The sequence below is a fragment of the Macrobrachium rosenbergii genome, chromosome 44, assembly GCF_040412425.1.
Source record: "Macrobrachium rosenbergii isolate ZJJX-2024 chromosome 44, ASM4041242v1, whole genome shotgun sequence".
NCBI classification, from domain to species: domain Eukaryota; kingdom Metazoa; phylum Arthropoda; class Malacostraca; order Decapoda; family Palaemonidae; genus Macrobrachium; species Macrobrachium rosenbergii.
In genome coordinates this window covers 1,999,952-2,027,219 of record NC_089784.1, presented here as the reverse complement: position 1 = coordinate 2,027,219, position 27,268 = coordinate 1,999,952, and the positions used below count along the sequence as shown (strand labels likewise).

Here is a 27,268-nt window from a genome sequence, read left to right as displayed (position 1 = left end):
GGTCAACACATACTATTCTTAAAATCATGAACTACAGTGTGTTTTTGTTGCATTTGTTTAAAAAGTTGTCTATATTTTCTCTACCCCTTTTTGCATGGAATTTTCTATCAGCGGGGAGGAATGCTGACGCTGGTGTACCTCTATACTTTAGTTTCCGCCGAAGTACTCAAGTGGAAAGCAGTTTACGATGACCTGTCCAGCGCTTCGACCAACGGTGTTCGAAGTCAAGTATTTTGTTTGAAAATATAAAAAAAAAGACTTCTTTTGAGTGACATAATCATATCAGAACTCGGCATTCAATAATCTATTTAAAAAAATTGCCGAGTGAAAAGAAACTCAATCAATGAAATCATTTCAGATTTCAAATAGTACACCCACAGAATTGCACTCTTCGTTATATTGCGTATCTTTTCACGTGAATTCTACTAATCACGACATATCAGTTTACTTCACGAATCCTTTCCTTACTTCCTCAGAGAAAACGCGTGTTTAAAAATAACAAATTTCAGAGAAGAGGAATCAGATTTAAAAAAGACACGGATTTTTTAGTTACTCAGATGCCTATCAAGGAGTTTTTTTCATCTTTCCTTGAATTATCTGGTGTGTATTACTCTTAGTTCTGTTTTTTTTTCTATGCACACTCAAAAAGATTAATTAACGTGTTCGATAATTCATTAGTCATTAGTTAAGACTGGTTTTCCCTCTCGCAAGAATATTTAGGAAACAAAAACTTTCTTTATTTTGGCAGTTATATTAAGGATAGTGAAAATAAAAGCAAAATGCCAGTTAATAGAATAGAACCAAGTTTCTACTGTAAAATCCGAAGCAAATTTTATCTTAGCGCGTAGCTAAAGGACGGGGTAAAACTGACTGCTTACGTAAAATGCAAAAATAATGGATTTATATCATGGAATGGGATAGAATGGAATGGAATAAAAATTTAGGCCAAAGACCAAGCACTGGGACCTATGAGGTCATTCAGCGCTGAAAGAGAAATTGAGACTGAAAAGGTTTTAAAGGCTCCTTCACTTTGTAAGAATATTGTTAGGAGAGGGTGGAAAGTAAGATGGAAGGAGGAGAATATGAATGGAGGTATAGTAAAATGAATGACAAGGGTTGCAGCTAGGGGCCGAAGGGACGCTGCAAGGGACCTTAAGTAATGCCTACAATGCGCCGCGTGAGGTGCACTGACGGCACTCCCCTTATGTTGAGTAGAATTATGTAAACTATTCCATGATATTTTATTAAAAGATAAAAATTTCTGAATGAATTATGATAGAAATAATCGAAGAGGGTCCACATAACTTTCTAACTTCTCTCTCAGTCTTGCCAGCCCAAATTAACCGAATCGTTTAATTTTCTCTAGGGAAAATAAGACCACCATGAATTTGTTTTTAGCCCTCTAGATTCTTGCGCTGTAGTTTTTAATGCCGTCTGTGTTTCATTCTTTTTTTTTTTTTTTAGTTCTCTAACTTCTTCTTGCATTATGACTTGTAGCATCATCATCACTTGTACTTCTTTTCTCTTCCAGCCTAGTTACTGGAAATGGAACGTCCCTCTTAATTCTCCTACAAGAAAAGAACTTTATCAACGAACCACTGTTTCCTGCATTTCACCTTTCGTGTTAGATGCCATCTGTCATTGGTTTTATTTCTATATTTTCTCTAGTTTTCTATTTCTCTTGGTTTTTTTCCAGTGGCCATGTATTTTCTCTTTCATCCCTGTAATTCCTCCATCTTTTTCCTCTAGTTTTTCTGTCCCCCAGCAGGGCGCTCCGCCCCTAGGCCTCGCCCTGCTTCTGCTGTTCTGCTAGTAGTCCTGAATTGCGAGTGTCAGCTAAAGCATTTTATGAACTTGTTTCATTACCAAAGTTTTAATTAAGAAAAGTTCGAAAAAAACTTCTTCAGCACGTTCTATTTCCACTGAGTCATTCTCAATTTAAACTCTTAACCTCCTTAAGCTTCATGATAAAACTTACAACTTTTCATTAAATTTCTTAATTGCCTCTCTCTCTTTCTCTTCCTCCGGCGTGCAAAAGCGTGACGTGAAAAGCGATGCTTTATTAGACCGACTTATTTTCACCTTGTATATTGGCCCTAACCCGTAACAAAATGGGCGTATTTTCTACAACAATATGCAAATATTAAAATTTTTGAGAAGCAGGATAGATATGGATTCTTAACTCTTTTTATTACGTTCAAAAAACGAATCCAGAGTCTGTTATACAGAATATGCGTAACATATGCTGATATATTTGGGGTTAAATTCACTATATGTTCAGTTATGATCCGTAATGCCATTATTTGATAAGCCTCTTGAAATGGCATATTTGTGTTGGGAGCCTCTTGAAATGGCATATTTGCGTCAAATATGCCATTTCAAGAGACTTATCAAATGACGGCATTGCAGATCACTGGCTTAAGACAGGCCATGAGATGAACTGGGATAAGTTAACGATAATCTACAAGGTCAACGACCATCGGATAAGAAATCTGCTAGAGACTGTGTTCATTGAAGCTACTTCCACCAGGAATGTTAATCTCCACCCCGGATTATCCCTTGATCCTTTCTCCCTGTCCTTTTTGTTTAACGAACATGCTGCCCAGATTGACATTAAACTGTAACCCTGCCCCTACCTTCTGCTTTTGTATATAAATCTCTGTCAACCTCTTTTGTATTCAGTGTGAACTTGCATATGTATAATAGACAACGAAAGTACTTGTTCAAAGTCCCGTTTTTCACTCACCCTCTGACGTGGATTTTATAATATTCTCAAGCATGCGTTCCTTCGTGCTGCATTGTGTGTGTGTGCGTATGTATATAATATATATATAATTTATAACCGCTGAAGGGGCTAATTCGAATGAAATGCTACCAACTGACTCACTGGTGGGTCGGGAAGTTGGATAAAATTTGCTGGTATGCTAGGCGGCAACCTGCTCAGGAAAAACCACTGGTACAACTTCTTTTAAGACCTGTGTGGGGTCTTTTATTTGGGAGACGGGGATTCGATCCTGATGTCAATAAACAATGTATAATATATACATGTATAAGCACACATAATTGGGAATAATGCAAATGATAATCATTCATCTTCAAATATTATCTCTTAAAATGTTGCCAACGAGACTTTTACACTCTCAAATATTAAATCCTGAATAAATCATAGTTATGAATCATTTCAGATTTGGGCAATTTCCTGATGGATATTTGCATGTATGTATGTATGCATGTTGTGTGTGCATGTATGTATGTATGTATGTATATATATATATATATATATATATATATATATATATATATATATATATATATATATATATATATATATATAAATGCTCACGTGAAAATAAAAGTCATCTTCAGGATATCCTGAAGATGACTTTGGAATAAAAAAAGTTGAAAGTCTTTGGTGCCTCCTGCTTTTATTTTCACAAGAGGCTCTCTCATATACTTCATCCACAGGACTGTTGTGGAAATACAAGATATATATATATATATATATATATATATATATATATATATATATATATATATATATATATATATATATATATATATATATATATATATATATATATATATGCATATATATATATATATATATATTTGAATGTGAATAAACAAAACGCTTACTGTAAATAAATAAAAAGGACAGCACTAAAACAATTACCATAACCTCAGTCAGCCATCCAAGATGGCGCAGATGTTAATCTCACCACCCGTGCAAAGTAAACCTAATCTAATTTAAGTATTCATACAGTACACTGCTGTTTGCTGTTTGCTGTTTGCTGTTTGCTGTGTGCTGTGTGCGTAAATAAACCGAGTTTAACCGTCCAGGGTAGCGCCAAGCTGCACTGGCCTCCCATCCCTTTGCTAAATTAGAGAGTCTTTTTAACACTTCTTTATTCTCTCTAACGGGACATAATTTGTGTCATAAAATCAATTAGAAGCCATGAAGCAAACACTCGAATTATCTGAATTCCGTTGAATTATTGCAATTCAATTTGTAATTCAATTACCGAGGGAAAATACGTATGAGCTTTTCAGTCGAGAAACATGCTAAGTGCCATTTTTACAATATAATACATTAAATTAAAAAATGCTTTGACCCAGGATGGCGCTTAGCATGTTTCTCGATTGATGGCCTCATATTATTTATGCTTAATGAATCAGTGTATTTTACTTACATTACTTTTCATCCGCAGTCAAATCGCGGCTATAATTGATTGATAGACGTCTTCAACGAATATTATCTCAACTAACCTCTCTTTTCTCACTTCTAATAATACCTTTACTTTGAACAAAGAGCAATTTGAGATTTTAAAAAATGGAATAATCTTCTTTTCATTTGCAATAATAACAAAAACATACACTATTCTGAAACGACAGGTTAATAACTAAACATATGACGCCGTTGAAATATTTCCATGACACAATATCGTTCCAAATTCATATCATTTTCGGATATTTGCACCTAAAATTATTATGGATATAATTAACTCAAGCACTGATTTTGAATCCGAGTTTAATGCTGATTTCGAATCCGAGTTTAATGCAATAAAAAATTATGTCCCATTTTCATTAATTTTTATATTTACATGTTTGTATAGCTTTTATATATATATATATATATATATATATATATATATATATATATATATATATATATATATATATATATATATATATATATATTATATATATATATAAATATATATACATTTCAATAATAATAATAATAATAATAATAATAATATATAATAAATAGTTAATAATAATAATAATAATAATAATAATAATAATAATACACTCCCTTTCGTTTTAAACATGGTGTAATTCTTTGTTCATATAACTATGGGCTGTGATACAAAATTGGGTACTATTCGTCAAGGCACGCTTAGCATTCATTTTTACGTTTAACACTCATAACTTTCTGTTAAATCTCCTATATAATTAAACGAAACAGGGCATAATCCTAAAAGTTATGTTGAAAATGGTAATCTCAAACAAGAAAACGTAGCGCCAGCTTCAGACCTCGCGCAGGAGGTCATTAAGGGTAGAGAGATTACTATGAAATATTCAATTCCAGGGCTGAAGGGTTTACAAAGGGTTTCGTTTTATGGTGATATAACAGGACTCTCTCTCTCTCTCTCTCTCTCTCTCTCTCTCTCTCTCTCTCTCTCTCTCTCTCTCTCTCTCTATTTATAATGTTTATGCAACAGATACTTCCCATTGAAAAGGGGACGAAAACGTTTACTGGGCGTGAAACGCCCGCTTTTAGGAGTCCTCGAGATGAATTATGTTGAAAGTAGCACCTCTCAAGGTTTGGGGTTACTTTCCTTTTGATATCCTATGGGAGAGGTTCCTTAAAAGGCTCTATGAGACCTTGAAATACAGTTTGCACTGGTATTTAAAACGTTATTCAATTTTAATTATTTATTCAATTAGGATGGATGTTTCTATAAAAGAAATCATAAACCATGCACAGACACACAAATGTTGTATCATTATATATATATATATATATATATATATATATATATATATATATATATATATATATATATATAATATATATATATATATATATATATATATATATATATATATATATATATATATATATATATATATATATATATATATATATATATATATATGATAATAACATGGAATTCTCGACGAACTCAAGTTGGATTATGACCACCACAATTTGCTCAGGCGAGCTGTGATGAGAGAGAGAGAGAGAGAGAGAGAGAGAGAGAGAGAGAAGAGAGAGAGAGAGAGAGAGAGAGAGAGAGAGAGAGAGAGTCGTTTCTTTTAACAAACCGCGGGTTCGAGGAAATATCAATACAGTCATTTTCACCTCCATGTTTTAACTTTTGAATCGGAAACTACACTACACTTCATAAATGAAAGTTGGCTCAACAATCGTTCGTGCATTACAATCTTCAATTACAAGCACAAATCAAGTCTCTTACTGTTATCTGTCATATTTCCTCAACAAAACGTACAGGGATCAAGAGCTTTCAATAATTATTCTCCCAGTCTTGCAAACAAAAACTTCTTTCAGTTTTCTTCTGAAGATGGAAAGAGTAACCCACAAGAGTCCTATGTATAACTTGTTTACTTGTAAATATTTACACATTACTTGAATCTCGGCATCAAAGCAACGAACCGGAAAGCTGCAAATGATAAACGTTTTCGTAATAAACATACACGCAACTATGAAAAAGAAAACTTAGCTATCGGGTTATAAACTGCTCAGTAGCAACTTTGCAACATTATTTTAAATCTTGCTGACAGGTCGACCGCAGTCCAAAGCTTTATAAAGCAAAGGATGAATGAAGAGTACAGGCGTATCTGAGCAGGTCGCTTTTCTTTATAAAAAAAAAAAAAATGACTCAAAATCTACTTAATAGTTAGTAGCTTTTGCAACACACGTATATCTCATTCACAGAAAGGAACCATTATAAAACCTGAGGATAGTGTTTTCTTTTTAAAACTATGATAAATAATTTAAGGAAACAGGACACCAACAAAAAAATAAAATTTGCCAAAAACATGCAAAGCCAAATTTCATCAGACTCGAATGCTCTTATGTTTAAGGAAACAGCAGACGAAATAATCAACATATAACAAATAATCAAAACAAAGCGGCAAACACAAATATATGCAAACATACCAAGCAAAGCAAGCAGAATTAAAAATAAATAATTAAAAATAAATATATTACAAATAAATACATGAAAAATAAATAAACAGTTTCTTTCGAATATCATTGCAGTCTGAAATCTTACCAAAATAAAAAACAATATAAAACAATAATTTGTTTCAATCAGTGTAGAATATCAGCAATCAGAAACTTAACCACAAACAAAACGTGAATAAATAAATAAGAATAAACAAATAAAATAAATAAAGAATAATACGAACGTCTCACAAATAAAAAAAAGATGGCGCAACCAGAGACGAAATTTCAAACTTAATGCCCTTAATAATGCTCCTTAATTGGGTTTGCTGTTTAATTTGGCGCGAGTCTTATTTGATCATTCCGTATGCATATTCTTTATCAACTCTCTCGCAACGCTGCGCGTTAGCATAAAGTTTTTTATGGGGGGTGGAGGTACTTTCTTGCATTTGTAATGGGCAATTAGGTCGCTAATGACTTGTTCAAGGTTGTATTTTGAGAGACAATGTACATAATTATAAGTTTTACCCAAAAAAATGTGTCTGAAGTAAAAGGGCGCGAGCTTTTGCTTCGGCAATTATGCAATATGTCTTATGATTTACTTGATGCTGTTAAAATATAGTTAAACTCAGTATTTTAATTAGTTCAATAGCTAGTCAGTTCTTCATTAGTGGGGTGGGTAGAGCTCTCGGCTAGCACGCTGCTGGCCCAGAGTTCGACTCTCCGACCGGCCGATGAAGAATTAGAGAAATTTATATCTGGTGATAGAAATTCATTTCTCGTCATAATGTGGTTCGTATTCCACAATATAAATATATATCCATATATAAATATATATGGATATATATTTATATACATATATATATATATATATATATATATATATATATATATATATATATATATATATATATATATATATATATATATATATATATATATATATATATATATATATATATATATATATATCATGAGATAATCGTTATAAATGAATAACTGCAAGTTTCTAGCATACGAACAATACACAGATTTCTGATTCTTTTAAATTTAAATTTTACTGTGATTCTACTAAATTTATAAGATTCTTTAAATAATTAAATTCTCATTAGCTCTCTTTTTTTTTAAGATTTACCACTACCTAGTAAAAGTTGGCCTTGAAAACAAAGTAATTTCCCTTTACATATTCACTATCGTATAAGGTATAAACTAGCTTCGCATTATATTTTCAATATACTTCAAACAACTTTAGCGGCGAAATCTACTAAGCAGTGGATATTCCTCTTGGAATATAAAATTTAAGTTACTTCCCCCCATTAGACCATCTGTCATTTATCTGAATATGCAAATATTTTCTGGCCCTGCGGCATTTCTGTCGTTAACTGCGCGACTCTCCCATACATTACCACTTATTTCTGACAGAATGTAGCGTGATTCTCTACGCCCCTCCGTATGCATGTGTGCGCGCCCGTGTGCGTGCGTTCCGAATATACGAATACTCAGTTAAAGGTTAATTAATAATCAATATAAACAAAAATGATCCATTACGTGAAAACATATTGAACTAATCTAAGCTAGAAAAAAAAAATTGGATAAACACGAAGGCTCAATCCCGCTTCGCCAAACTTCCGAGTTGCTAATCCGATTATTGTAGCTTGCTCTGTGTTGGCAGATATTTTTACCGTTATCACGCGGAAGAAAAGAGCATTTTGGGTTTGTTTACACTGTAACCAACCAGGTAAGACAGAATTTTCTTTTTAACAGGAGAGGATGAACTGGAATGACATCAGTATGAGCGAAAAGCACCTTTTAAGAATCGCGATGAGGTTGATTACATCGAATATCAAAAAACGCTTTTGGTATCATTTACAAGAACGAACCGAACCCTGGAAACGCACTATGCATGGGATTTTTAGATAGTTTATCTTAACATTTCACCTTCGGCTTTGGCTTTGGAAAGCTGACACTGTTTGTCACGACCTGCTTAGGAACAGTCGTTAAATTTTAGCTTTGTCTTAACGCTTGATCAACACTGCTCACTTCTTCTCATGAATGTTCTGACTCATACCCCTTAAGACCGCATGTCTCACTCTTTGTGATAGACTCATAACACACACACACACATATATATATACAGTAGATATGTATATATATTGAAGGTGGACACATGAGAACGCATTTCACAGAAATAAATTTCTGACTCACATTGCGACCGATGCCCGGTCTTTCACGTGAGAGCCTAGGAGGTTATTAGCAATTCTTCCTCTGTGAGTCAGAAATTTATATATACATATACGTATATGTATGTGTAAACTTATATATATGAGCATATGATATATGTATATATATATGTGTGTATATATATATATATATATATATATATATATATATATATATATATATATATATATATATATATATATATATATATATCGTGTACTGTCTCTCTCAAAACAGTTTTTTGTATATTACTTAAACATTATCTTATAGAACGGACACTTAGTATACAAAATATGAGTTCTGTAGATGATCCAAATACTACCCTCCGTGTCAAATGTTTAAGCATACATTCACTACAACTCTCCTTGTTGTGAGTCATTCTCTCATGTTTAAAGCTCACTTTCCATTTCGGTCTTGAAAACAGTAAATGAGAAGTGATCCACTTATTCATCTTTTTCTGCTCACAAACTATTTAAAATTCATAACCAATAGTCGATCTAACTGGCCCATTCCTCTCCCGAGACTACCTTCTCAATGTTCCCCTGACTGGAGAGTGGTAACTTCGTACTGGAATTGGAATATAATATTTAGGTCAAAGGTCAAGCGCTGGGACCTATGATGTCATTCAGCAAAAAGGTTTAAAAAGTGTAACAGGATGAAAACATCGCTGTTGCACTATGAAACAATTGTTAGAATTGGGTGGAAAAAGTAAAGTATACCTTAGTTTATCAGACCACCACTGAGCTGATTAGCAGCTCTCCTAGAGCTGGCCCGAGGGATTAGGCTTACATTACGTGGCTAAGAACCATTTGGTTACTTAGCAACGGGACCTACAGCTTACTGTGGAATCCGAACCACATTATACCGAGAAATGAATTTCTATCACCAGAAATAAATTCTTCTAATTCTTCATTAGCCGGCCGGAGACTCGAACTCGGGCCTAGCGAGTGCTAGCCCACAACTCTACCGACTCGCCCAACGAGGAACTGAAGCAGGATGGAAGAAAGAGAAGGGGTTCCATTAATCCGCACAGTATAAAGTCTCGCTAATTTTTAAAACGTTCGTTTTACTTTCCTTCAGCTAAACCGAGAACTTCACATAAGTTTCTGGGAAAGAGTAAATTCATTTAGCCATGCAAAAACTCAACAAAGCGACAAAGAACATAATATTGAAAACTGAAATACATCCAAACAAAAATGTTTTATTTACGAACTTCTGCGTCATCAAATTCTTTACTGTTTTCATTTACTAGTATCCTTGACATTTAAAGGAAAGCAATTGCATGCTCTTGTTTGAAAATGACTGTTCTAAAGGTCATGGATTTGTACTCTCTCTCTCTCTCTCTCTCTCTCTCTCTCTCTCTCTCTCTCTCTCTCTCTCTCTCTCTCTCTCTCTCTCTCTCTCGCGCCGCTACAGGACAAAATCTCTCTCTCTCTCTCTCTCTCTCTCTCTCTCTCTCTCTCTCTCTCTCTCTCTCTCTCTCTCTCACACACTCTCTTTGTGACCCAAAATGAAAGTCTCTCTCTCTCTCTCTCTCTCTCTCTCTCTCTCTCTCTCTCTCTCTCTCTCTCTCTCTCTCTCTCTCTCACTCTTTGTGACCCAAAATGAAATCTCTCCTCTCTCTCTCCTCCCTCTCTCTCTCTCTCTCTCTCTCTCTCTCTCTCTCTCTCTCTCTCTCTCTCTCCCCAAAAGAAAAATCTCTTCACTTAGTTCTTTTTACTGACTTAAATATCTTGCCCTTTAATTAGAACTGTAATCTCCATTTCATTCCTCAGCTTTAGTTTTATCAAATCTTTATCACGCTATATTAAAATGCATTTACTGTTCTCTTTCTTTCCCATTTCCGTTATTTCGGCGCCGGACCATAATCTCTTTTTTTTATTATTTCAATTAAATATATTCATTTGCCACAGCGTTTAATTGTTTTCCCCTCAATTTACCATCACGCTTATTGCTTTACGTCCTAATTAAATATACTGCAATTGCCTGATCCTGCAGGAGAGAGAGAGAGAGAGAGAGAGAGAGAGAGAGAGAGAGAGAGAGAGAGAAACTGACTGTAGGTTTAGAGGACGTTGTGCTGTAATTAGTGAAAAAAAGAGTAGCTGAACGGGACAAAGTCTAGTGTGAAACAGAAATTACTAAAATTTTATCAATATTTTTTGCTGTATAGGAATTAGATCAATAGCACCATTCCGTTAAAATGCCTACGAGCAATAGAGACGATCAAATGTGTCCTTAAGGAAAATAACCTGTATGGTTTAAAGGTTCTTATTTTCCCTCTCTTGGGAAAACCTTTCACGATTATGCTTGGAATATATGACAGCCTCTCATTGGCTAAGACACCAGGTGTAATTATCTTTCTGGAAATTATTCGGCTTTTTAGCTGCAAGAAATTGTATAAAAACATGGCTTATTAAGTTTTTTTTAATTCATACATTTAATTATACCAAAATTATCCCCTCAACTGTTTATTCCCTGTATTGATCACAACTGTTTGCCTTTTTCATTAGTAACTTTTTCATTAGTAACTTTTTCATTAGTAACTTGCCATATACTTCTCTGCGTGTGGGTCAGATTATGTCTCACCAAACATGCATATGGGGGGTCTTTGTCCCCGCCCCCCTTTTTTGGGGGGGCTTTCAATGAATGCGTGCACATTTCTGTTATAAGATATTTTGGTGATAAACAAACAAAAACTGCCAAACAATCTCACTGGCTGCTGCTAAAGGAAAAACGGCATATGTGCACCAGACTAAAACCTGCTCATACATATTCAGAGTGGGTGGGTATCATGAAATGAGAAATTCTTTTCACTACATGATGCAAAATGTCAAAGCTAGTCATTTTCCTACTTAACTTGTGATACTTTCGCTTATCTGCTCGAAGTTAAATCTGTGCAAACCTATTTGGACATGCACTGCTTGATGCAAGAATATCACAAATGAAATGTTCAGTGTAGAATGAAAACATTAACCTGTAAGTTACAATGATATCTCAGAAACACACTGGGTTTTTAATCACTTTCAGTTTTCAATAAATGTTGTCAGTACAACTGTCAACACGCATAAAGATCATAATATTATTAGGTAATTTTATGTTTCTGTATAAGAAAACTATTGAGATGGCTTTGTCTGTCCGCCTGCACTTTTTCTGTCCGCCCTCATATCTTAAAAACTACTGAGGCTAGAGGGCTGCAAATTGGTATGTTGATCATCCACGCTCCAATCATCAAACATACCGAATTGCAGCCCTGGCGTGGTTGCAAGCAACTGACCGATATTCATTTCCGGCGCAAGAAAAGCAACTGATAAGACGAATTGAACGTTTACTATACAAAAATAAATGCTGTTGAAACTGCCATTTTGTTTAACAAAACCTGTATTAAAGGAGGTCTTTTTCCTAATATTATTATTATATTGTTATTATTATTATTATTATTACTATTATTATTATTATTATTATTATTATTATTATTATTATTATTATTATTATTATTATTATTATTATTATTATTATTATTATTATTAGACAATGTAAGAGCAAAAGGCTTTTGCCTCACCAGTACCTACTAAAAGTAATGACAGTAATATTCCCCACAAATAAACACCCCTACTTCACTGTGCTAAGTTATATAAACCGAACGTCAAACACACTGTGGTAAAAAATTCGAGTCAACATAACGCCAGAGCAAACTGGTACTGAAGTTGCTGCATTCCAGATGCCAAGAGTCGTCGTTATCATCACGAGAGCAGCCAAAAACATTCGCGAACTAATATTGTATCGACAATCAAAAATATATATATCTCGTGGATTAATATTAGCACAATTTCATTGGATCACAGAGTATTGGCGTTTCGTGAGTTACCATTATCCTGAAAATGGAAATGATGAAAACGAATTTTTTACCGATTTTTTTTTTATTTTTTTTTTATGTTTGATGTCGAAAAAAATAGCATGGCATTTCAAGTAGTATCGATGGCAATTATTTTAACTTTTTATTCACTAATTGAAAACGCAATATACTTCCAGGGCCCGCCGAAATGTAGAGTAGTCTATGATTTTAATAATGATTGCCAATTTAATCTGACATTGAATGGCAAAACTATAAAGGTCAAAGTTGGTACATGCTGGCGCACAAACTATACACTGAGAGAGAGAGAGAGAGAGAGAGAGAGAGAGAGAGAGAGAGAGAGAGAGAGAGAGAGAGAGAGAGAATTTACCTTTTGCTAATATGTCACATCACGTTTGGTCCTGTCAAAGAAGACTGCTATATCCAATTAATTTTGCAACCGCATTGTCCCTTCAACATAATATCAAGCAGGTTAAAAGTCGACTAATCACCAGGTACATATTTGATTTGTTAAGTAAACAGAAAACAGCTGGATAGAACTTCAAGACTATTGTCATGCTATTACTATTTACTTATCGTACGATCTTTTTTTGAGATGAGCACCTACTTTCTAAACAACTGATCCCAAGCTTTTCAGAAAATAAATATAAAATATATTAGAATGTACTTTTTTGAATAAAAAAAATCAGTTAAATATGAACAGTCTACTCCAGTTAATATCCCAGGGAGCATTACGTGTATTTCAGTTTGTTCTGGAAGAATTTATGCACATTACAGATGCCTATGGATACCTTAATAATAATTAATATTTAGTGGTCTGGTATACACTGAATCTATACATACATTGGTACTTGCCTAAATATAAGTATCTATGTTCATGCAACTACTGAGAGAGAGAGAGAGAGAGAGAGAGAGAGAGATAAAAGAGAGAGATAGAGAGAGAGAGAGAGCAATCTATCGTCAACCATAAAATGTACTTATATAAGCGAAGGCGCAGTTTCAAAAAAAAAAAAAAAAAAAAAAAAAATTGCTATCCCTCACCAAGTCACAGTTCACCACAAATCCGACTTTTTCACAACAGTGCTTCTCGTTCACTTTTCTTCTTGTTAATCAACTTCAAGTGGCATTTTCTTCACTTCCGCGAACAAGCCGCTATTGTTTCAGTTCTGCTGTCTTTCCAATAAAGTGAAGGTTTTTGCTTGTTTACTCAGTTCAGGCTTGGAAAAAAATAATACAAAACAAAAACAAGGAGAAACAAATTGCATTGTGAAGCACCGGAAATCTCGTTTGCTTTCCTTCCGTTTAATTAGAGCAACAGGAAGCATATTTTCGCTCTTTACAATTTTTTTCTGAAACATTCTAAAAGGTTATTGACATTTATTTATGCATATATACATCATCGTCATTGCTCTGTAAAACATGTTCGCCAGAGTTTTACTATACGGTTTATGCATTAATTCTATTGTCTTTTTCCTCTTTTTATTAATACTATTATAATGGAAACTTGTTTTAATACTTCCACTTTTCATAAAAGAACTTTTACTGTTGTGGGCACCACCTTTTTAGCTTCTGTAATTTTGATTTTAAAATTAACGCTCATTTTATCTTATTTTATAGAGCCTTCACTTTATCCTCTGGTAGGTCTGAGTTCATTCAGACAATTTCCTTTATAAAGGAATATTTTACAAAACAAAAAACTGTTATTCAACTGGAATTGTTTTACATATCTTACAAAAAAGTTTTAGATAAAAAATTCTCACAGAGAAACAGCGTTCCCATTGTACCAAGGATACCGTTTTGTAACCAACTGGTTCTTAGGAGAGCTACTAATCAACTCAGTGGTCTGGTAAAACTAATGTATACTTATGCAAGCGCCCCATTTCCGCACAATAAAGGATTTTTCACACAGCACAAAGATCTATCAAACAATACTGCCCAGACATAAAATGTCAAATTTCTCAAGTTAACCCACTGACAGTTGGCTCTCTGCTCAAAATAAAGATAAACTTAGTCCCCTTACTTCTAACAGTTTTTAGTTTAATTGCAACGCCTCAATTTTGAGTGTTCTTCTAAAAATTGTTGTTGGCATAAATTATAAATACTTTACTAAACACTCCCTCCCACATCACACACACTGACACACACACACGGTGGATTTATACATTATGTTTTTAGTTCATCTATGAATCAAGGTGAGGTGATTTCATATATGAAAATGGGATGGATGAAATCCCAATAAATATTTATATGATATATATATATATATATATATATATATATATATATATATATATACATATATATATATATATATATATATATATATATATATATATATATATATATATATATATATAATAACATATTTATAAAAGTGATAATATATATATATATATATATATATAAGTATATATACATATATGTATATGTATATATATATACATATATAAATTGAAGTGGTTGGGATGTCCGGTAGCGGGAAACGAACCCGAGTCACCATAATCACATGAAGGTCACATTGCCGACCTGACCACGAGAAGGATGAAAGTCTATTGCCTCTCGTACATACATATACCTGTCGTTTTCATATATTTTTCAGATATATATATATATATATATATATATATATATATATATATATATATATATATATATATATATATATATATACACTGGAATAGACCCATCCTTACCATCATAGCCAAGTGGGCAATCGTTTTTATTGATTTTTAGGCTGAAATATATGTGTAAAATCTACTGGTCACTTTTTACCAGATACATATGTAATTGTAATAGCCACAATGCCCTCTTAACTTCTCGAATTCTTCGCGCTTTTCTGGATACGCTTGTCACTGCAAAGCTTTAAGTACCTACAGCAAGAAATATATGTATATATGTATATATATGTATAATATGTATATATATACATATATACATAAACAGATAGATAGATAGATAGATAGATAGATAGACAGATCATTATTGATCATTATTTCTTTATATTCTCCTAAATAACGTGCGAGGCTTTAACAGTCACAAAGCCACACCAGTGCTCGAATCAAGAACTGTGATTGCTGCATTGCTCCGTAAAACATCTTGTTGCTGCATATGCCATTTAACGGGCACGTTGCTCAGCTCTGGCCATTATTTGACATTCCCGCATTCCGGAGAAGTCTCATTCCCAGGCAAACAAGTGGAGTGGCATTCCAGTGGCAGGGAATTGGCTACGTTCCCACAGACACGGAATGAATCATAACAAGTTTATTGCGCCGCTTACGACTCGCAACTGCCCATGACGCTACATTAATTTGCATGTGATTATTATGCCCACTATTTCAGGTCAACTCTGGCGCGAGTAAAGGGCAATCTTCGTGTAATGAAAAGGGGCGTTTCTGTTGTTTGCGTTCATACGCGGGACGAACGGCCTTTTTTTTTTTTTTTATTTTTACAGTGGTGAAAAGGGTACTTTTCTTGGATGTTTGCATATTAGGATAAGATGTACTTTATTTGCATATCTTATGGGACGACGCGGGTTTTTGTTTCATTTTACTATGGTGAAAAGGTTACTTTGCATATTACAAGAAATCATTTAATTATTAGCAATGTCTAAGGTACTTGCGAGAGTGAAATGGTGTTTGTTTTTAGTGGCAAATCTATACTGAATGTGGTACCTTAAGTATGAATTATTTTTAGTATAATTACTGTAACGAATATTGTATTATTTTACTACTGTCATTTCATTATAAAATTAGATACTTTTTAAATGATAATGCAAAGGGTATGCCATTATAATGAAAAAGGATTATTCCGTTACTAACATTTTTTTATATTTATATAAATGGTATTTTCGTTTTCTGCACTTTTACACAGAATAAAAACATAGACTTTTGTTGTTAAAAGTCTAACACTTACTGAAAAAGTTTCTTTTCTCATTAGAATAATAAAAATGGTTAATGTAATCAATCAAACAACTTACATATCATCTTTTATCACCATTAACCAATTAAGAGAAACATAAAATGGCCTATCATGTGTTGAATCCGCGCTGCTTCCCATAAACCGTTTCCTCATAAGCAAAGGTTGTTGGAGAGAATGAAAAGATAACGGTTATTGCTATGCTCATCCTACAACAGCTGAATCAAGGAATAACAATTTGAGCAGGAAAGTTCCTTAACATCAGCTCATCTACTTGAATCAAGCACCATATGTACTCAACCAGTTTTGTTGTGATGTACTTCTTACAACCTGTTTCTCATTACATGTACTCCCAGATACATATAAAAATCCGCCACTTGTATCTTTCTACTACCGTACTAGAAGACATTACTCGCCCTCCCTGGTTTCATTATATTATGAAAATACTGCCTTTTAACATTCATAGAATTCAGACAACTTCAACCCTTCCATCATTCTCAACAGCTTGCCTTCACTATCAAAGAGCCCTGGGGACAATGCACCACTAGACTGAGAACATGTTTACATCAAGCCATTTAATCTCTTATCTATTTACTCTAACACTTTGGGTTACTTTTATCACATATTCTTCTAATCGATCTAGAGACTTGCTTCAATGTGGAAGAAGATGGGGGGCTGTCTCGAATAATTTGTCTAGAGTAAGCACTGTGGAATACCACGAAGTGGGTACGAGGTCAATAAATTTGATTAGTGCACGGAGGTTGAGTGGTTATCTTCAAAAGCTGTGGCTAAAAGAATATCAATTAATGCAAAGCTGAAAAGAAGTAAGAACCCTGAAGTGAACTTTTATTTAACATAAAGGAGTAATGTTGATATATGTAAACAAAAAAGAGGAGAAAATCGCTCGGATGAATTGGTTGAAGGGTATACACAGAAATAAGGATATATTGATACTTCAAGATGATACTTTAATATCGTCAGCATAAAGGAGAGTTGGATAAAAGTAATGAGATTTTTGCATGCATAGAACGTCAAGCAATAAGTGTGCTAGTGGAGTATATAATTTATTACACCCTACGAAAAAGAGGAACGTGAGTTTTACAACGCGCTAGGATGTGAGAATTTGAGGTCTTAGAGTGAACATTTTAGGTGAGAGTCGAATGGCGCAGTGCGTATATTTAAGGGGGTAATGTCCTGCTTGAAAGTCTAGTATGTACGAAATATAGTGAACCCCACTTAGCAGGGAAAGCTTATTCGACAATTAGCACATTTTCTTTATTTATTTACCATATCATTTTATCCATAACTTACAAACAATTACTTTTCACAAGCAAGTACCTCATATTAGGATCATGACATACGAAAACAAATGACGAAATATTAACTGCAATAAAAAATCTAAATTCATGTTCGCATCTCACATGCATGTTATGAGTATGTAATGAAAGCAAAAATCAGCAGCGTTAGTTTTTTTCCCAGAGGAGAAGTGCCCTCGTGGTCAGGGAGAACGATTAATCTCTTCAAATCAACAGAATGTGGTAACCAGTTCATCAGAATCGCAATAAAAGATTTAGATTACATCAGAACGAGATACCCATGTAACTCGTGTCATGAATTATTGATGTTCTCATAACAGAGAAAGACTGCCACGGGAGATCAAGAGAATATGGACATATGCCTGTGGTACACTTTTACACATTAGAAATTTAACTGCAAAAGCCAAATAGTTTAGATGATTTATCGCGATTGTTAATTTATCTTTATAATGCCTCCTCTGATCATTTTCTAACGATAAATTCTGTCATTCTCATCATACTGTTATTGAGAATCATATTTCGTATGATGACGTCTTTAGCGGAGCTTAGTTATGACAGCAAAATGTATAAATTTTATACATTTTAGTCTTCTACACTAAGGGCGTTCTCAACTATTAAGCTGAAGTGGATGTTTAAAACGCATGCCTTTGATGTGCACAGATTATTTCGTATAACCTCGCACATTCTCTCTCTCAAGCGCACATACACACACAAACAAACGCGCGCGCACACACACAAACAAACCCACACGCTATAAAACCAGACACCGCAAAGCGAATGAACCCCTTTCTGTTTTGTTCATTCGGGAATAATCCCCCTTAATTTCATCCTAGCATATTGCTCCCTTTCTAACTGTAGTTCATTGGTCGTTTGGGACCAAGGGACGCCGGGAGATGATGATCAATTAAGCCGTAATTGCTGTGGCAACATTAGTGGGAGAAGCTCATGTTGCTCATTTTGACGGTGATTAGTTTGAGTCTGTGTGATTGCTCTGGATATGATAGATTCGCTGGAGGGCCGACGGGGGGGGCGAGGTTTTCCCGCTTTATTTACTCCGCTGATATTGTGCAAGCTGTGGATTATGACCTCGCTCCGAGGATCTGATGATGGACGCCCAGAGAGCTTTTAAACCTCACGAGGATTTTATAGGGAAGGTATGTATATTTGTGTCTTCGTATGCGGTCAGGGGTTAATGCCGGGGCTGCTTTTGAATCAACAACCGATTTTAAATAAAAGGAAAACATTCGCGAGCATTTGGGGAAGAAATGTCGGTACTGGGCCTGAACTTAATTACAGGATTATTTTAAAATCGAACGTGATCACTACATAAAAATGATGTGTATTTACGAGAGGAATTTTGGTTTAATAGCAGTAGTGGTTTCAAATCGTAAGAGGCTTACAAATACAAGGTATTTATACATTCCAACGTAATTAAGGATCAAAAGCAAAGGTGCTTCTTATTCTACGGAGGCTTTCATGTCGAAAATATGGGTATTTGCATGTTTACGAAAGAAATGTTGTTGTATGTTTAGATGATGATACCTTAAGTATCTTTAAATTTATGGTGTCGATCGTAAGACAAAAAATTTTACTTGCAGGTATATAGAGGCTAAATTTAAGAAAGGTTTTTATATAACATGAATCTGTGGTATTTATAAACGAAATTCCGGTATGCGTTTGAAGATTATTACAGAAGTGCTTTTAGATATGAATGCACGTGCTTACTAAAGACAGGCTGGTATACGGGTCTAAGACTAGCAAAAGAATGCAGTTGTACAAAGGGTATGTAAATTTATTTAACCATTCCTTAGAAATTGCGTGATGAGCTTCATTCTGCATCTAAAAATTGCGTATACAAAACAAACTTGACAAGATACTTATGGCAGATCATTATGAGAGTTATTTATTTAATTTCGAAATGATTATATTCTCCTTATCTTATAAGTTTTGGAATTCTCTTCCTGCTTTTGTTTATCCGGCGGTTTTTCTCACTTATTCGTACGTGTTTATGATATATCTTTTTCGTATAATTTTTGCACGTTTCACTAGCCCTTGCTCGAACAGAAGTATTCTTCAATTGCATAAAAAGAAAATAAGACAAATTTCCAGGTGCTTTGTGACTGATACAAAATCCACTGCTAAAATGTCAAGATTCAAAGATAACTATTAGGATGCATCATAAACAATTCAGCAGCTTGAGTTCTCCATTGCACCGTTCAGAGGCAAGATATCTTTAAATCTCTCATTAGAGATTTATGTGTCAGTGAATATTTCAAGAGTTTAAAGTCACAGAAATACTTTTTAAGAACAGGAGATCCGCTAACTTCAAACCATATTTTACATTTATCCACAGTGATGCGAAAAATAATTCTATTTCGGCCTACCTAAACAAATGACAGTAATCAAAGTTTGAATTAATGTTAAGGTCTATTTGCCTACCTAAACAAATGACAGTAATCACAGTTTGAATTAATGTTATTTGCCTACCTAAACATATGACAGTAATCAAAGTTTATTAATGTTAGGTCTTTCTCTCTCTCTCTCTCTCTCTCTCTCTCTCTCTCTCTCTCTCTCTCTCTCTCTCTCTCTCTAAGTGTGCATGTGTTTTCTCCTTCTATTTGCGTAGCTCAGGGCAATTTATCTAAAGCCAGTTTACTGCAAAAGAAGAGCTGATTTTCTACAAACTATCAATACATAATTTCCATCAGTTTCGCGAGGCAAAGCAACGAATAAAGGCTGTCTAGAAGAACATCCATGCAGGTATTGAGAACAAAACTGCTTTAACATAACAATAGACGACGCCGAAGAATGCGCAGAGCAAAGACCTGCGAACGGCACTGAAAGACGGAATGAAATCCGCAATCTCCCCTCAGTTCATCTTTGTCCTTTTCCCAGACGTCCTGGACGGCTGTTGATGATTCTTCCAAATGGGAGACATGGGGACATGGGCATACATCGGTGATTGGAAGGCTGGACCTGAGGAAAGGGGGAGACAGGAATGAAGTAGCACCACAAGGGAGGCGGACTGGCTTTGTTGGTGGAAGACTGGGAAAGGAGAGAAGATAAATGGGAGAATGGGTGGAGTAATGGTTGTTTGGCGTAAAGGAGTCTGGGGGTTGGAGAGCGCCGTAGCCACCTACACCCTGGTAGGTTCGTGAGAGAGAGCGAAGCAAGATCTATCGGTGGATGTAATGGAAGGGTGTGGTGAGGAATAGTAAAGGGTCTGGGAAGATTGTGCGGCTCTGAAGATCGAAAAATGCTCGAGGAAGCGAACATACCATGATAATAATGCGGAATATTATCATATGCACTGCCTGGAGCAAACTGGTATTCCCCTCAATAAGCATCCTGTGCAAGATTTGCATTATTCTTCTTCTTCTTCTTTTGATGAGCGAAAACATTAGGGGGGGGGGAGATTTCGTCTATATCTGTAAACTTCCACTTTTTATGCGCAACGAATGAAAAACACCCTGGGTTATGCCAATAAAGTATCGTTAGCGTAATATTCACCTCAAAAGGAAGGTGAAACGTTTACATAGGTTTTACGAAATCTCTCTCTCTCTCTCTCTCTCTCTCTCTCTCTCTCTCTCTCTCTCTCTCTCTCTCTCTCTCTCTCTCTCTCTCTCTCTCTCTCATAAACCCTGAGTTGAGGGTAAAAGAATCCCAAATATTGGTTAAACTCAAGACATCATTATCATGAAGCGTAAGCAAACAGTAGCATCGTAATCAACATGAGTGTGATTCATTCTTTTCCGTCTTCAACCAGGGGAATCTACGAGGAGATGAACTTTTCCCAACTCCTTCCGTACACAAAGCTTTCGCATGCACGGCTTTAATAGTGAGTATCACCGCTTGTCGATGCTAATGCGATATTGAGCACTGGATCTATGTATTCCCACCTCCCCCAACCCCCGCCCTTATTCTTACCATACTCAGGAGTAGTCTCTGTGACAAACGTCAAATGAGGCTATCAGTCGAGAAACATGCCAAGCGCCATCCTCTTTTTTAATTTAATTTATTATATTTTAAAAATGGCACTTGGAATGTTTCTCGACTGAAAAGCTCAAATTACAATTTACTAATTCACTGTTACATGTTTTTATAATTTTTATTTTAGTAACGCACAATCACACGGGGTAAATCATTGTATTAACAACCCAGCAGAAAAATTCAGTTACGTACGTAGTCTCATCATATCCTGTGGCTAGCTATAAGTTTCCAATTTCTTGAAGTGTACAGTCATGATACTTAAATCATCATAACATAATATCTGGGTACGAATCGCCCTACATAACGAATAAAGAACCATTTTGCAAAGGCCAAATTAAAAATATCGCAATATATTCATGATATATATATTCAGCAAATAAAAATGTTTCCTTCAAACATGCAGTCGCACATCGATAAAGGAAAACATTAATAAACATTCAATGAACTCAGCTTCAATCCTTGAGATTTGAATCCGTGAATTCAAATTTGAACTGCATGAATGATGTTATAGATTTTTAATAAGCATTTTCGTGCAATCAATCGGAACATCAACTCATTCGCTGTATAATTTTATGCGAATTAATAGACTCAGGTGAGAAAGAATTTAATACCAAATAACCAATTTCCAAAAGTGAAGAAGAAGGGGAGTGATAGAGAGAGAGAGAGAGAGAGAGAGAGAGAGGAGTGAGAGAGAGGGTAATATATAATATTGAGGGGTTTACATATACATAATCTGAAGAGCTACAAAGAATTCACTCTAGAGAGAGTAATATATTTTCATATAGAGAGAGAGAATTTTTATTGACTGTCATTCATTTATCCTGGGACAGACTTATTATCAACAAAAATTGGTCAGCTATGTATATATATAATATATAATATATGTATATATACATACATACATATACATATACATACATATACACACGGTGACATAAACAGTCACACACACACATACATATACATATATATATATATATATATATATATATATATATATATATATATATATATATATATATAATGCATCCCATTATCAGCCAGATCCCAGACCCGACTTACCAGCTAGCCATCAATGATTCACAGGGTACCTTGATCTTCGTACTTCTGGATGGTATCCTAAATGTACTCTATTATATATATATATATATATATATATATATATATATATATATATATATATATATATATATATATATATAACATAGAGATAATAACTCAAGCAACCGACCATTGCCGCCTGCGCCTCTTGGAAGCCCTACACATCAGGAGAGAGAAGCCGAGTCTCAATACCACACAGGAGACCTTCCTCCTCCCAACATTGGTACGAAGGTTGGCACCCACTGGCACCCCGGATGAGTGAACCAATCAGGAGCGTCCATCTGCGGGCACCAACCCTCCAAATAATACACTCTCCAACATGCACTCCAGCGCACACAACCATCACTGCGCGAGAGGAGACTACGCCCGAGGAGAATCGCCTCAGGCAGCCAAGGAAAAATCGACCTGATCTGAGACCCCTATATATACCCCCATGAGCGCCCTGTACCTCCAGACTCATCCCAGCGTCCAGAAGATGACCATCGAGCTGGTCGAAACATGTCGACGGAAAGAGTACTGAAAATACAAGATAAACGTCAGAAAAGTCCCAGGTTTCAGTAACCTACTTTAATGTTTCAAAATAAACAATTTCTGCTGTAAGAAATACGCTGTTTCATCCATCGAAATATGAATATTGGGCAGTTACTGACCAATATTGATGTGCAGGAAAAGCGAATTATTAGAAGATTTGAGAAAACTCAGTGTAAAATCAATTCGCAAAATGCAGCCATTTTATTCAGCAAAACTTGCCTCAAAGAGGGTCTTCTTCCTTCGTATATTATTATTATTATTATTATTATTATTATTATTATTATTATTATTATTATTATTATTATTATTATTATTATTACTAATACGTCCAAAGCAAGTGTCCACAGAGTAGAGTGTACATACGAGGAAGGTGATTATTTACACCGTGAAGACCATAATAAATAAATAAATAAATATATATATATATATATATATATATATATATATATATATATATATATATATATATATATATATATAAATATATATAAAAATGCAAAATAAATTAAAGAAAAAAAATGCAAAAAAATATTGATATATATATAGGCATTATCTAACAAAAGAACTATGGTATACACATACGTGCTCGAAAACAGCATTATAGACTTACTCGAAAGAAGCTTAGCATCAATGGCAGTGTCACTAAGACCTCTACACGAAAAATACCAGGAATGAAGACGCTTTAGATCTCAGTGGAGGGAGTATTAATCCAAAAGTGTATTCAGCATTATTCCAAATATGTAGTACAAAATAACGGTAGCGAAATTTCCCTTATCAAATATAAAATCATGATAGTGTGATTTTAATTATAAAGAAAAATCGCGCTTGTTAAACTTCATTATTCAAAGGATATATTCAGATAACAGTCTAGGTTATAAATTAATTATCAGTTTGGAAAAAGAAAACCACACTACTACTTAATATTATGTGAAAGACAAATAGAACAGCAATGGTGCTATTACTTTCACTTATAACAATCAACGTCGATATAAAGAATTTCTGGAAGTAATAATAAATAACGTGATTCCAAGTACTGCGAAACGTAAGTTTGGAGTCGGAGTATTTAGAAAATGGTATGGAATCTGATAGTCAGGTAAATCTTAATCTTCCTGTTCCATCCAACCTAGAAGCAACTTCATTCGTATTTGCTTAAAAAATAAAAAATAAAAGATGCGTATTCTGCTATTACTGTCGAATACTGCCTTATTTTTCTAAGTCATCACTTATATCTCTATAAAAGAAACAAAAAAAAAGACTAAAAACAATAAAGTTCTCAGAATATTCCATTATGGAACACCATACAGGTAAATCTAATCTGACGATTAAAAAAAAAATAACTCGTCAATAATTCTTGGCTGCTCCGGGAATCAAGATACAAAACATAAAGAAGTTACGAAAGACTATTAGTATTCTTCATCATATTCTTTTTACTAGCGCTGTTGTTATTACTGATTGAAATAAATACATACATTCCACACCTATCAACACATCATCTCCACAGGTACCGCACTTCTTAAAAAACCAAAGATGTTACAACTCAGCATCGAGAAAGAATGTAAGTCTCATTCTTCTCTTCGCATTCGTAACCCAATGAAATCAGTTCCTTTGCAATCAATCCTTGTCTCTGAAGGAAGGAGACGAAGAATAAAAAAAAAAAAGAGAGAGAAAAAGAGAAGATGGTGAAAGGGAGGGGTTGGGGGGGAAGCGTTGGGTAGGAGGAACTGAGACAAGGGAGGATGAGGAGAGCTGGGAAGGAGGGAGAAAAAGAGAAGGAAGCCTAATCAGTATTGCTCTGGGAAAGAACAAGACGGAAAAAGGAGAGGGACCTTAACTGGAACAAAAGAAGGAGGAGGAGGAGGAGGAGGAGGAGGAGGAGGAGGAGGAGGAGGAGGAGGAGGAGGAGGGGTTTAGGGGCGGGAAAGGACAGGAAAGAAGGGAAGATTAGAAAAAGAAAGAAACACACCAACTTGAAAGGGAAATGCGCCGAGCCCCCTCCGAATTTAATCCGGGGACTCCTTGTCGCTGTCAGCGTTACAACTTATCCGGTGGAATTGAGTTTAAAAGCAATTAAACATGACACGATGGAAGGTGAGCGATACGGCGATCCCAATATCGCCCGGCCGAAGATTTTTGGGAGGTAATCGACGCGGGTCTCCTCGTTCGTGTTGGTCCATGATCGTTCTCCGAAATGATGCGTGTCATCTTATTACGCTCTTTTGCCGTTTTGGTCTCTCGTTGAATGCTCTCCCCTTTACTGATTTTATTCATGATGCGTTCTTTTGTTGCTGTTGGTCAAAGTTAATGTTTTTTTTTTTATCTGCATCCTGTGATATATCGCCCTTTTGACATTATACTTTGATCAATTTCAGTATTATTGCCATTTATTTTAATTCTTTTTATATTCTGATTTTGCGATCTATTATTGGCTTTGGTTTATTCTTTTCATTCTTCTCATTACCCATTTTACTCCAAAACTACTGTTTTATGGACTTAATCCTCTTCTCAATCGATCCAATACTTAAGCTTGTCTAAAATAAAATTTTTTTAATAACAATGATGTTTAAACATTACTCTTACACCTAGATGGTTAAAGTTCTTTGGTATATCATTTTAATTATTTTTATCTTTTTTTTACATTTAACTGCCTACTGTTGAAACAATTTCAACTTATATATACTATTATACCCAAGCAAAGGACACAACGCATCTTAAAAGTTCTACCTTAATCCCTCTCTCTGTCTCGAGTCAGCATAACTATAATGAATAAACCATCAGATATATGAAAACTTATTTTGAATGAAAGCATATACTTGTTTTTATCAATTATGTATCTTGACTTTCATTTGTGTGTGTGTGTGTGTGTGTGTGTGTGTGTGTGTGTGTGTGTGTGTGTGTGTGTGTGTGTGTGTGTGTGTGTGTGTGTATTTAACATCACAGGCAGATGAGAAGACATCCGACAGACTTTTTTTTAGTTCAAAACTTGAGCAAACCAGAAATAAGGACGACAGGCAAACGATGGAAATTAGCTTTTCCTATGCAATAAACATTCTAATAAAGGGCCCATGCCAAATTCCTGAAGAGGCGACAGCACACCCGGCACTGATTTCATTAATGATAAGTTTAGCCCCCGTCCCTCTAATACGAACCGACCATACCTTTTAGCTTAATCATGTTCTCATTAAGATCGTTTGCTCTTGAGTGTCAATTCTAATTTCACGAAAGTACGGCAGATAGAAATATATTAACTATTAAAAACATTTTTTTTTCTGTAAGAGATTGACGAAACTTATAGCTCTTGTATTTGCGATTTATTTTTGTACTTAATCACTATTTTGTTTTTGGTAAGTTATTTTTTCTATTTTTTATACGAATATTAGTTACGATGGAAAACTGATCTTTCATTTGTAAAAGATTAGAGATTCGTAATGTAATCACGGATTCGGCTCGACTTTCCTCTGTAGATTTTAGGCTTGCTTAACGAATTTTGTTTTGATCCAGTTTACCCTTTATCATTCGCATTTTTTAAATGTTAATTAAGTTTTCTATCTGGAGGAAATAGAATTAAAAGTACTATTTTTTACTCAAGTTTACCCTTTATGCTCTTCTAGGGATCCACGTTCTAATTCACACACAATGCAGGAACCGATTCAG

At 34.7% G+C, this 27,268-nt stretch overlaps 1 protein-coding gene across 1 annotated transcript in view; it reads right to left on the bottom strand.

Moving 5' to 3' along the window:
• LOC136829259 (nephrin-like) overlaps positions 1-27,268 on the bottom strand; it is a 540,754-nt gene that overhangs the window by 299,261 nt on the left and 214,225 nt on the right. The gene's annotated exons all lie outside the window — the stretch shown is intronic.